The following is a 13578-nucleotide window of genomic DNA, read 5'->3' on the forward strand; positions in this document are numbered from 1 at the left end:
AGGTGATCAAGTGTATTATAGTTGTCCTGGAATTTGGGCAAGAATCAAGGGCTAACTCTATTTTATGAGTGCCATGCAATTTTTAATGACCTCTGCAACCAGGCTTCCGTTTGCTCTGTTGTTTGATTGTTGGAGTGGAATTTGGCTAAGAGATTTGTCAGTGAAGTGTGTGTAGTCAGGGCTTTGTTATCAGAGTCGCTCTCAATCCTTCTTTGTAATATACGCTCCCAAGCTTCTTCCCTTCTTAGAAAATAAAATTAAGCCCTAAAAAAAACAAAAGAAAAGAAAAGACGATAGAGGCAATGTGCCAGAATTGTAATAGTTTCCTGAAGTCCTCAAAAGACAAAATCAAGGTCTTATGCAAATTATTCTGATTCATTCTTGATTTTTTTGCCAGCCACACTTTTTTTTCTTTTAAATACCAACTTTAAACTGTAACAATATCGCCTTGTCCTAGGCAGCACACTTAGCCACTTCCTTCATTTCACTCACTGAACAGGCAGGACTCACTTTCTGCTGCCGGTTTAGATTACCCAAGTGACCCAGGTGAATTTTGATGCGCTTGTTGACATTTGAGGGGAGTGTATATGGCACCATGTAGCAAAATATTGTCTTGTGGCCCCTAACAAGAAATATCAGATCTGCAAATGAGGTCAGAGATGTATTCTCATTGCCAAAAGACTTACATTTAGTAATTTTAGATTAAGAAAATGCATAGGATTTTTCTAAAAACATCTTAGGGGTTTTTTTAAGGGGAGAAACTGGTTCTGTGAACAAGCTAAACAAATCTTTAATGGTTTGTTCAGATATTAATTAGTAATATATGCGATTGTTGTTTAACGGGAATTTTCTTCCCAAAGAAGAGGTTTCTGGGAGATATTATCCTCACAATAAGTGGTCCTAAAGGTTGCCAAAATGTCTCCCATTAATACTAGTTTTTTAGTGAGGTGGTGGCCAAAGCGTCTGTGTTTTCGCAGCCCTTTGTAGAAGGCAGTGCCTGCCAAGCCTTCGGGTGGTGCTGAGGCTCTTCACCCATCTCTCCTTCCTGCAATAGGCAATACTGAGCGAGCGCCATAGGGACAGCTAGCTTTGGTAACCAGCACCATTTCTGGTGAGTAGGGAGCAAATGCGGTTAATGCTGTTGAATAAGTGGATAAATATAACTTGCACCAGATGTAGCTTCCAAGGGTCTTTAAGTCTGCCTTCAGTCAGAGAGCTGCGCTGAGTGTATACCAGCGGCATGAATGAGGGTGCTTCAACCCTGGACCTTTTGGAAGACGTGCCAATGTGGTGGGAGCACTGCGATCCCGAGCCACAACCACAAACACGTACCTTCCCCCTCTGCCCTTTAGGGAAAGGCTGAAGAAGATAGGTACGTTACTGCAGGCTGTCGAAGCAGTCGAAGTGCTTTTCCAAACTAAGAACCCTCTGGACAAAAGGTCATTAGGTACTTACTGAAAACCTTTCCATTACTGTGAAAATGTAACATTTAATGACATTTTAATCATAGAGCATTTATCTGGTTAATAAAAGTCTTCTAAAAATCCTTCCAGTTTTTAATGATGTTCCTGTCTGAGTACCCTAACTCTGGCGTTGAGTGGTAGGAGCCGTGTGGCTGGCCATGGCCATTTGGAATTGGAAGTAAAAATCGGGTTGTACTAAAAAGAGCAGATCTGGCTGTTAATGTGTCCGTATGTCTGCTTTCCTAAACTCTGCAGTAAAAGAAAAGAATGTAAAAAATGTGGTTTTTTGTTGTTTTAATATCCCAAGCTGTGGGAGTCTTGGCAGCAGAGCGCGACTTTGCTTTTTTTTCGTTTTACCAATGCAGCCGTAGTCCAATAAGCTTCGAAGTCACTAGTGAGTAGCACCTATCATGTGTCTTCTACAAGGTTAGTCTCTGGTGATGATGTTTTTTACAAGCTTGATAAATCTTAATGCTCTTCATGTGTGAGGGATTTAGTTTAATCTGCCTGGTTCTATTTCACTTCTTTCCAAATCAGCCTTCTGCTGTTCCTCACAGTGGGAACTGAAGTTGGACAGGGAGAAGATACGAAAGTGCATGTGTGCAGGGAATGTGCTATAGCAGGCAGAATGCACAAAGCTGCAGTATTATCACTCCATAGTTAACTATTCTGAGCATAACTTTTTAATAACAAAGAATATTCTCTTTTTTCTTTTATTGAAACATCAGACATGTAAAACATATCAACTCCAAGGCCATATCCTGAGTTGGTTTAAATTGGCATGGCTCCCTGGGTTTTAAAGAAGCTCCGTCAACTCTGATCAGCTGGGGAGCTGAACAAAAATGTTTGCGTTCAAGGATCCTTCCCCATTGGTACACGTTCACAATTTCCATTCCTGTTAACGCTTCATAACCAAAATAAAGTACAGCTTTCAATAATCCTATTTTGCCAACAAATACAATATGACAGTACTGTGACTTTGGTGATCTTGCAGTGTCCTACAGCAGTTTGAGAAGGGTTTCCCACTGTTGTACAAAAGGTAGATACTATCCCTCCTCTTATAGGTGGGAAAAGGATGTAAGCTGCCAAATGCTACGTGGTATTAACGACAGGAACTGGATCTGTGCTTACAGTTATGGGTGCAAAGAAGGATCATATCTTGTTATTTGGTACGTTTGGCTTAAGAGGCACTGGAATAGGTTAAACCTGAAATGGAGAGTTTGAGTATGTATACGTGTTAGTATAATGTAACGGACATGTAGAATATAGCATGTCTGCTATATACATATTCTTACATATATGTATATACATATATTTACAGAGCCTGGTATGAAAAAAGGCCTGTCAGCATAAATTCACCCTGGTGTACATTTTTTCTTAGAATGATATTTTTGTTTAAAACCTAGTGGTTTCAAATTGGTAGTCGTGTGGCAAGTTTCCTAGGATTCCGCTGTACTTCCTGGAGTACTTCTTACACGGGAAATGGTGCTTCCCATGGGAAGGCAGCTCTGTCCTAGTCCTGGTACCACCGAACACACAAGGACCGCTGAGGAGTAACGGTGACCAAACTACAGCTACAGATCTTGTACTGTGTTTTCTGGGAGGTCTGTCAGTCAACAACATGTGTCCAGAGACCTAGGTCTGCAACCATAAATTAAATCAGTTTAAGTTACCAGTTCTTCTCGCCTAAGAGCTTAGGTAAAGCAAAATACAAACTTTGGATCACGTTTAACTTTAAACTTCAGTCCAGCCAGCTTCACTGATACATTTCTGGTTCTGCGCTAGGCCAGCAGCTTCGAAGATTTCATCCTGTCAATCTCGTGTGCTTTTTCACACCATGTGAGAATCAGGCTTGCTGAGATGCTGGTAATATAAGTGTGTGTGTGTGCATGTGTGTGTGTTGTATGGGCTAAAACTTCTAATACTGAGATCAAGCAGAATCAGGATGATGTGATAGTGATGGATTTAACTTAATATCTGATATTTCTGTAGCTGTTACACCTAGTGCTCACAGAAGCTCCTCCCCTGTCACCTTGCAAAGCCAGCCCTGTGTGTTTGTGCAAACGCAGTGGTTAACGTGGCAGGACTATGGTGCTGGCGACCAAACTGAACTGCCTGCTTGTACCTGTCGTAATACAGTGCGCAATAATTTGGTCCCTTAGACGTGACTAACTGAAAGAAGGATTTCTCTGAAATAGGGCTTGTGATTACGCCATTTATAAAGGCTTATTAATCATTTACTGGAGCCTGCTCTCAGGTGGTTTTGTATTAGCTTAACCGCTTCACTACGAACTTGAATTTGAAATAATATAATTAGTATGATCACTAGTGTAGTTAGTTATACTGTTGTAATTGTACCTTGTAATTCCTATGAGTGCATTGCTCTCCTTTATAGATAGACATCCTGCAAATGGGGGGGAGAGTTAGAACAGTGCAGAACCTGTTGCTTCTAAACTAAGGAAATACACAGAATAAAAAATGTATTATATACAAACCAGGAAAAAAACTATTTAAATAGTTTAAGTGATGAGGTTTTTGAGTCATTCTTTTCATACTGCTGCTTTGATTATACAGACATTAAACAGAATGGTAATAAACACAGGCGCAAAATTTTCAGTCTTGTTTAGTGTCCTACCACTATAACTGATGAGAGATTTTTTTCATATGTTTCTCCAGCACAGATATATGTGTGACCTTAATTTTTCATAAATTGATATATAGTTTTGATGCAGATGCTCTCTAACTTTGTATGTAACCAAGGTATTAACAAAATAGAGTTGAGAGGGAAGCAGAGAGGTCAGTGGGAATGAAGAGACTTGAAAGAGATCACAAGCGGGTTCTTTTTAATTTAACACTCCTGCCAAAAAAAACCACCCTACCCCAAGAAATAATACTCCAAAAGGCCATTGTGAAATGCCAAGTAATCAACCAAGCTAATAATAATGTCAGATTCATTCTTTCTCCACTCTGCAAATGTGATTCTAGCTGTTCAAAAAAAGCCAGCTTATGGAACAAAGCTCATAGTAAAGATGGTTTCATGGCTAAGATTTGTATCACTTACATTGCAACTCATGTTCCAGAGAAATAAGACCTGATAAAAACAAACAAATGCATTTTCCCCTATTTATTTATGTATTTAGTGAGGTTTTTGTAGCCATAATTAAGCACCAATATTCTTCAGTCTTGTATGTTAATCCGAGGTACCTTTGACTTCTGCCAAAAATGACATTTTTGTGAACTGAGGGTCAGTTTCAAGAAAAAGGCAAACTGAAAAGTGCAGCAGAATGCACGGCAAGAATTTAAAAGAAAAGGGGGGGGGGGAAGATTAGCTCAGATTGCTTTTCTAAGAAAATACCATCAAGTTAATCTTTCTAAGTTATGTTTTGGCCAGCAATAACTGCTGTCTGTATTTCATTACACTTGTTAGAGATTCCCTGCTCTACACTGAGACAATGTGGACTGTTAGAGTACAGGGACCATTCCCCGTGCTTTGATACTAAGAAGGTAGATGCATTAGTATCGTATAACTATTTGAATGTATGCAGAGAAGAACCAAAAAATGATTCCTGAGCCGTACTGAGTCACCAGCTTCCTTTGTTTTCCTCTCCATCTCATCCAGAATGCATTTCTATCTTTGCTAAGTATGTCAGGTTTTATTTAATTAGTGATAGTCTGTAGTGCCTCTTGCCTGTAGAGCATTTCTTTCTTTGTGATGTAACATATTTGTGCTCATATTAAGGGACTGACAGCATGGAAAAGGACTTGCATTTTTCCTCACAGGTAAGGTCAGGTACAGACAACAATGCTGTGGGTTCATTAAAGTTCCCTGGTGCTGCAGGACTGTGTCCTGTTACAATGCCAAATACTAAGAAAAAGCTCATGGGTAGTTAATCCAGGCATGTTCCGTTTCTGCTGCTACTGAGCACGTTGCAAAATGTGAAAGAATTTCCCAGGGTGGTCCTAATTCTTTTATAAAACCAGCTGAGATGACAGAATTGTGCGTTCTGATCCAGGGGTACCGTACGGTTAGGTCAGACCTTGGTGTGAGGAGTCATGTCATGCCTGTTGTCCAGCCAGCTGCCGGTGCCCTGTTCTTGGCTCCCTGATCTTTGTAATTCAGCTCCCGTTCTTTTGCCCTATAGATCGCTGTGCTGTTACACATGCATTAGCTATGCCCCTGGCCTGCTCCCGTAAATTCAGTACGTATGAGTAGTCTTACCGAGTTTCTAGGAATGACCTGGGTCAGGTTTCAGCTACGGCATATGTGCAACTGTTCGAAGGACAGCTCTGGGCAGGGGGGCTGGGAACACGATTCCACAGGAGAAGGAGTCTCTGAGCTCTTAGGGCAGAATTCAGTACGAGCTGAGAGAGCTGCTCTGCCTTTGAGTCCCAGGGAAGTTAGGAGCTGAACCAGGAGCCATTACTCAGCTGCCTTTCAGGAAGACATGGTGTCCCCCCTACGTGGGGCATGGTCTCTGGCTTCTGCTATGTTAGGAATAATCCCTGGTGAGTTGAGGTTGGAGCCTTTGCCTCCTCTCTCTTGGTGCTGTCCCGTCTCCATGAAAGCAGCAGCTCCTGGTTTACAGTAGGATCTTTTGCTGATAGTTCGGCAACAGTGGACAGCAGGCTCAAGGAGCTGATGCTTCTCAGAGGCAAAGTACTGACTGCTCAAGACAGTGTTGCTAAGCCAGCCTGCTCCTTTCAGGAATTCAGGCAGAGCAGTAGCTCCCTTGGAATTACTGCAGGTGTTTCATATACAGCCATTTGTCTCTCCAAAGTGACAGTACGACATATCGCACCACTGCGAGCTCAAGAAACTCCTGCTGTTCACCTTTCTGCTGGGATTAGCCCAGTTCCAAGAGGAATCATGGGACCTGCTTCCTGCCTCGCAGCAGGAATGCGATAGCACAAGGCTAACAAAAGAAGAGGGTCTGTGCCGCAGGCATCGTGGCATATCCCGTACGAGAGCCCCTGAGAGGGAAGCCACAGAATTCCCGTGAGAATTTACATTTCCTGGTTCTTCTATGTCTTATTAGCAGCTTCTCCCATACAATTAATCTTTAGTCTTCATGTAAGGCCTTAGACGGTAAAAACACGGATACAAAGGTGAATGGAAATATTAACACTGTTTTCAGCTACAACTAAAGAGGATCAGAACCTGTGAAGTGTTTTCCAGAGGGGATTTGATAAGGGAACACACTAAACTCCTCTCATTAGAATTATTTGGGGTTCAGAGCTGTTGGCATGCAGCAAAATCCACTCATAATATGCTAGGTTACTTGAGAACTGCTTGAGTAAAAATTTATCAGCAAATGGGCTTAAAAAGTAGATCCCAAAGGAATCACTTAAATAAAATAAATAAATAAATAAATAAATAAAAGGAACCCAGTGACTGAGAAAGTGACCATCTGTCTTTAGTAAGGCAAGAATTATTTTTTTTTTTGCTGCAAAATATTTTTTTTCCAAAATTCAATTACATACTATTTCATAGCTTTATGTTTGCAGGTTGAAAATATATGTTAGCTGAAAGACACACACCTTTGCAGAATATCTCACTGTTTCTCTATCAGCACAAGTACCTCACTTCTGTGTCTCACACTTCATCTCTTAAGTGTGTGTTCTGCAACTTTATATGGTAACTACTAAATTCCAAAGTGCCATCTAATGTTTGTCAGCAGGACAGCAACTGGCTTGTGTTAATGATTGTAAATGCAAAGCAATGACCGTATTTGCTCTAAACATCTTAGAAATATTTTTGCAGTTTTATTTGACTTGGAAAGTCTCAACTTGTTTTGTGAAAATTTTTATTGAATGAGGTTTTGGAACCAGCTGAAAGGCAAGGATTTTCTTATTTTGCTTGCCAAGATGTGCGAAAGTGAGAATAATTTACACAACTGTTAACCTTTTGGGCCTGAAATTGTGCCAGACTTAAATTAGAATCATTTAATTTGAATGGTAAATTCACAGTTTTGTAATGATTTTCCATAATTTTACATGGCTTTAGTAGTAAAACTATGTTTTCTGCTAAGAGTACATCTAGAGAAACGCATCCAAATTTGATTCTACTTGCTGAGTGTACCTTGTTAGGTAAAGGGGCATCTAGGTTGTTCTTTCAATGAAGTCTCTTACTGTTGCAAGACCAGTGAATATAACTGCAAGCAATTATTAAGTATGTCTTAAAAAAACAGGAACATTCAAATGTAAGAATTACAACATTAAAGAGTAGTATCAGGTTTAACAGGATTTTTAAAAAACAACCTTGTAGTTGCATTTATTTCTTGATAATTAACATGAAAAAATCTCACATTTTAAAGTTATGATATATTTTTCATGTTGTGCTGCTTATTTGCTTCTCAGCTCAGACATCAGAACATAGTTAATTGTGCTGGCTTTTTAAAATTTTTATTCCTTCTGCTTTTATTTCCCAAGCACACCACTGCACTAGTCCGAATGGGATGTTCAGGAAGGATTTTAAATCCTCAGAAAACCTTGTTGCACTTTATCTCTCAATTTTATGAGTCTTTATGAAAAGATTTTCTTACTATAGGCTTTGATCCTTACACGTACAAGTGAGGTAGATCTTTACTTTCCAGGCATTGCACAGTAGTCAGTGGGTCTTCATAAGCCTCTGCCCTTGCAGATCCACACGTAGCAGCAAAAATGTTTTCCAGAAACTTTAAAACCAACAAGCAAGCAAGCAGTTTCCTTTTCCCCTGAGCTTTGGACCTGAAGAGTTCAACAAGCTCTTAAAACCAAAAATTTTCTACAATTCCCTTTCTGCAGTCTCCGTACACTGAATTAATGCTGAAAGAGTCTGAAAATGAATGTTCGGTTATGACGACTTTGCTAAATTACTGAGCTTCTTGCTAATTTAGGCGATCTTGTTGATAGTTCAAATTATGCGCTCAGTGGCTTTGTTACAAATGTGGAGTAATTCACTGAAGTCCTTGGTGTGACTGAGCGCAGACTGGCCAAAGATGGCCATGGGCAGTCGGAGAGCGAGTGCCAGCTGTAATTACGGCCTTTGGTTTAAAATAAATGTCAGAGCTTACTCTCAGTGTAAAAAAACTGCTTCCCCTTTTAAGCTACCAAATTACTGGCTAAACAGAGTATTTTTTAGCCATGGTTGTGGTGATGGAGAGGGTTACAGAATGCTGTCTGAGCTCATTTTAGGGTCTTAAACTAGAATGTATATTTAGCTGTTGGCAGAGTGGTGTTTTCAGGATGCTATAATTAAAGATGGAAAAGAATTATAGTTTCCTTATTTCTAACCCAGAAAGATTCATTTCCATTAGCTCTTCCTTGCAGTCTACTTTCACCGGTAAGTATTTCAAATACAAGAAACTTGCACTGGAATAAAATTTCAAACACAGAGGTCTGAAACAGCCTCCGGTTGCTGGTTTGGAGAAGATAGTAATTACCTGGAAAACTATAATAAAGATCAGTTGATGGTCCAGACAGCTATCAATCCAGTACATAATGGCAAACCACGTTTGCCCTCTGAACAAGAAACAGAATGGCATAAGCTAATCCAGTGTCTTCTGGGCAAGTTATTGTAATGTTCAGTTTGAAATAAGTCACAAATCACCTGGAAAATCCTAAAACCAAGTCTAAGAAATGAAAAATGACTAATACTGGCTCTTTCATGCATTTCAGTGTCTTTGTTTTCCTTTCCAATAACTACGGTATGAAATTATGGCTACAGTACCAGCCTTGTATTTGATTTGTTTTTCTTGCTCTTGTCATTCTGTTATAAATGTAACACTTTTAATTTTTTCCTTAGAACTGGAGGAGATTTTTCTATTTTTAACCCCCTATGTAGTCAATTGCAATCTACATGAAGCTGCTGGGAAGAAGCATAGGTCATTCATTTGGCTGCAGCCTATGTGCAGTGACATCCAGCTTCCTTTGTCCTTTAATTCTAATGTAAGCAGTGCTGTTGCCTGACTGTCCTTGTTCTCATCCCGGCGTATGACAACTTGGATGAAGTGGAGTTGACTGCAGCTCGATGTAGCAAGATGGAAGCTGTGTCTGTATACAAATGAAAATCCCCTGGAGTGGCTGGTATTCCCAAAGTTCCCAGTGCCTCCTTCCTCCTTGTCACATTGGTCTTGTGGTCCTTTTGACCTTCTCTTTAATACTGGATTCTTAAATAGGGATGACACTTAAGATTATCCCCCATTTATATATGACGTACCCAATGAAAGCTATCTGGCTTAGTCTCCATTTCTAACTTTGCAGTATGAAAGCAACAGGATTCTCAAAGCCATGCTGGTGGAAATGTTAGCAATATCGTGGTAGAGCTGTTATTTATAGCAGGACCTTTTTGGAGCAAGTGCGGATGCTTTGAAAGAGCTCGGGTAATTTTTCAAGGATATTTAGAAATGATGAAAACTCTAACAAAAAGATCTTTCAAAACGTACCTTTGGGATACAATTTTCTGGTTTCATTTGTCCGTATTAAAATCATTAAAACGGGACGTGCTGGCACCTGAAGGTGTACTGTTCTGTAACACTCTCGCTTACCTTGTTTATTTGCTGTATGAAATTCACAGAGCAATTACAAAAATTCCTTGGTGTGGCAGTACTTACATGAATATCGGCTGTCTAATAGCGCGAGGAGCAATGGATAATTGGGGGGCTTTTGCCTGTGTGGGTAGCTGGCATTCTTGACCCATCTGGTGAGTTCTTGCTCTGCTGGGTTTATGGAAGCTACGTATCGCTGAAGCCATATGTTACGTTTCCAGGCAGAGCTGTAAACCCTTTCCTTTTTACTCTCTCTGGGAGCAGATCAATCTATAGTGCAGCACTAGTGATGGAGAATTTTTAAGGGTAATAGGAGAAAATAAAAAAGAGAATTTAGACCACATACTATTCTACTCCGTATTCCAGAGAATTAAATTATTTCCTTTTTATAATTTTTTAATTTCTCAAAGAGAAGAAGGAAGTTCTTTCTCCCATTTTTGCCACTGGAAGAAAATGTGTCAGAGTAAGAAATTTGAAGGGGGAAAAAAGGAGGGGGGTGAAAAAATGTTGGCATAAGTCAGCAGTCTGATACTAATGGATAGACTGTTTGTTGCCAGAATGTGGAGGTTCAGTATAACCTTAGGGATCTAATCCATAACTCTTATTTATGTAATTAGTTCCATTCTCTCACTTCAGCGTTGCCAAATCCAAGCATTCAGAATCACAAGGCCTCTGAAATATTGCACGTGGCTAAGAAATAAGGAGACTTGAAATGTTTTTTGTCTTTTTTAAAAAAATACTGGTTTTTCTTTGGCTTTGGCTCATCACATTGTCAAACTTTACTTTTCAACCAGAAGGCCTACAAACATCCGCTACATTTTTGAAAGCGAAATTTCGGATTTTAATCAACAACCTGACTGCAGAAGGTGGGGCTTCAAAATCCAACCACACCAATCTTGCATGATTTGCAGAAATATCTGCGGGTCTACAACATGAGGGACTTCTTACGCGGGTAGGAATTGGCAGGTCCATCTAGGAAGGTTTACAGTTTCGTTGTCTTGCATGCCAGCGTAGCTGCTTCAGTGCCCTATGGGTATAGACTTTATATTTTCTTTGACAGTGTGTAAAGGTCTGGCACGTATCCATGTGCATGCCTAAATTGAATGTTACTTTTCTATGCCAGGATGGCCTCAACAGAAGTTGGACTATTTTAGTTAGTTAACTAAAGAAATATTGGGCAAGGAGAAGGGGGAAGGGAGAGAGATGAGTGCTGTACAGGTACGGGAGACTTTCAAACAAAATGCATTCCTCTTGCTTTACTTCGATGTTTAAGTATTTTAGTAAGGGCCACTACCGCCTCTGAATTATTCTGCTTCAGAGAGACTCAGAGTGCTTTTCCCCACCCCAGTGAGGCAAATACTTTGCTTCAGCTGAAACTTGGTGAAATACCTACCATTGCTTCTGTCAACCCAAAGAGGAGCCTTTACGATAGCTATTTTTAAGCACGGGAGGATCGGAGTTCAGTCACACAGTTCTGCCCTGTTCTCTGCCCCCCGAACACAAAGCCGGAGTTGTCATGTTCAGCTGGACCCCTGGCATTTTTTTGGCAGTAATAGGAAAGCTGAAATTAGGATTAAATAGGTCTGAAACATTCCTTCCTGTCTTCAGTGTCACTATAGGAGATAGTACCACGTCTCACGTTTATCTGCCAGGATTGCTGTTAATTAACGTGTTAATTACATTGACACTGGAGGCATTTCTGAGAGTTTTCAGGGAACCCAAAACTGGGATGAACAGACCGCATTTGCTGTGTGAGGCGACTCTTCTGAGGAGTACAGAGCACAGCCGTGACCTGCCTTCCTCCCGGTTTTATAGCTGCTCTCGCTGTCTTGGGCTCTCCCCGTTTTCCGGGGCAGGCTCTGATTTGATTCCAGTAGCCGCCAGTCCCGAATTACTATCGCCCAGCCACTGGCTTTTACAGCAGTGGATTTATTTACCGCTTCGGTTTGCCGCGGGAGCCTAGCCCCAGCGAGAGGAGGAGCAGCCCTGGCCACTGGCTGCTCCCGTAAAGCAGCGCCGCTTCCTTGGCGCTGGCGCCGGCCTCGGCTCGCTGCCCGCAGCCCCGCGCCGGCCGGGCGGCCGCAGGGCCGGGCTCTGGTCCCGGCGCTAGGTAAGCGGGCGCCCTTCCCCCGGGGGGCCGGGGTGGAAAAGCCTGCAGGTTTACACCCGCCTGCCTCGGTCTCCTCCGTGTAAGGTTTGGCATCCTCCAGGGCTTATCGATACGTATCCCTGCGGCGGTTCCTTGCAAGAGGCAGGGAGAGGGGTCAGCTCCTGGCGCTCCCTTCCCCTGCTTCGGGGGGGCTCCCAGCCCGGGCTGCCTGTAAAGAGCTGGGCGCTCCCCCCTCCCAGCCCTGCCCGGACAGGGACAACATGCCGTGCTGTGGTGTGAAGTCCCTGGGTTTCCTGCAGAACAGGCTGGCTGTGGGAGCCAGCACACCTGGCATTCGTTGGGCTAAGGACTGGTTTATCAAGACCATCGTTTAGCAGCTGTGGACCGGCCTGTGGGCAGGTGAATGGTCTTAAACGAGGGCAGTCGCAGCGTGAGCTGTGACCCGGCTGGTTCTGTGAGCGCTGGAAGGGAGGAGACGGTGAGTGAGGGTGATCTTTGTGGGGCCGGTGCCTAAGGAAGGGCATCGATCTACGTGACTGCTCCAAGTGAAGTGCACAAAGTAAACAAGCGGCTCTTCTCCCGTGCGTGGGGAGAGGCCGACCTACCGGCCGCCCTCGCTCCGGCCGCGGGGCTCGGGCCCGTGAGCGGCGGGTCAGCGCCTCCGGGGCGCCGCCAGCAGCCCCTGCGCCCAGGGCGAATCTCCGCTTTGTCTCCCAGCGCAGCGCAGCGGCAGGGCCGGCCCTGAAGCGGGGCAGCGCGGGGGCTCCGCAGCGCCCAGCCCGGCCGCGCCGCTCGGCTCCGCGCCGCCGCCCCAGCGCGCTACGGGGGGAGCCCGCCCCGCGCCGCCCCGCTTGGCGCCTGCTCGCCGCCGGCAGCCGGCGCCCCCGCGGCCGAGCAGCGGTGAAGAGCCGCGGGCTCCGCGCCGGGCGTGGCCGCGCCGGCGGCCCGGCTGCGGCTGCCCGTCAGGAGCGGCGGCGCGAGCAGCCATGTGAGGGGCCGCTCGCTTCCCCAGCGCGGCGGGGGCTCGGCGGGGCGCTGCCCGCGGACCTCGCGCAGGTGAGTGCGGGCTCCGCGCGTGCCGGCGGCGGGGAGCCGCTGCGGGTGGAGCGGTCTGTGTGCGCGGTTGTCCTCCTCCTTTCTTCCCTTTTTCTTAAGCAGAGAACTAGGAGCAACACCTGACCTGCTTCTTCTAGCCAGGCTTTCGCGAGAGGCTTTGCTTTTTGTCTCTGTCAACTGGTGAAACTTCCCCAAAAGCGAGCTGTTGTTTTCCATGACCTTTGTGCCCTGCTCGGTAAATCGAGTAGCTGGAAATAGTGCGTTTGAGAAGGAAAGCTCTGCTGTTGTGCTTTTGTTAAATGTTTGTTTTTCCCATACGGTGTTCTGCTGCTTTCCCTTTGATTGCATTGTTGTGTGTACCAGGGAAATCCCTTCAGCGTGAAATATGAAGGTATCTGAAACAAAAAGTCCTCTCGGCTGCAGT

General features: G+C 43.7%; 1 protein-coding gene across 7 annotated transcripts in view; it reads left to right on the forward strand.

Annotated features, from left to right (window-relative positions):
• The window catches only part of ARVCF (ARVCF delta catenin family member), a 303201-nt gene that overhangs the window by 128932 nt on the left and 160691 nt on the right, over positions 1-13578 (forward strand). The window lies entirely within an intron of this gene.

Source organism: Dromaius novaehollandiae, chromosome 17 (genome assembly GCF_036370855.1).
Source record: "Dromaius novaehollandiae isolate bDroNov1 chromosome 17, bDroNov1.hap1, whole genome shotgun sequence".
In the NCBI taxonomy this organism is placed as follows: Eukaryota; Metazoa; Chordata; class Aves; order Casuariiformes; family Dromaiidae; genus Dromaius; species Dromaius novaehollandiae.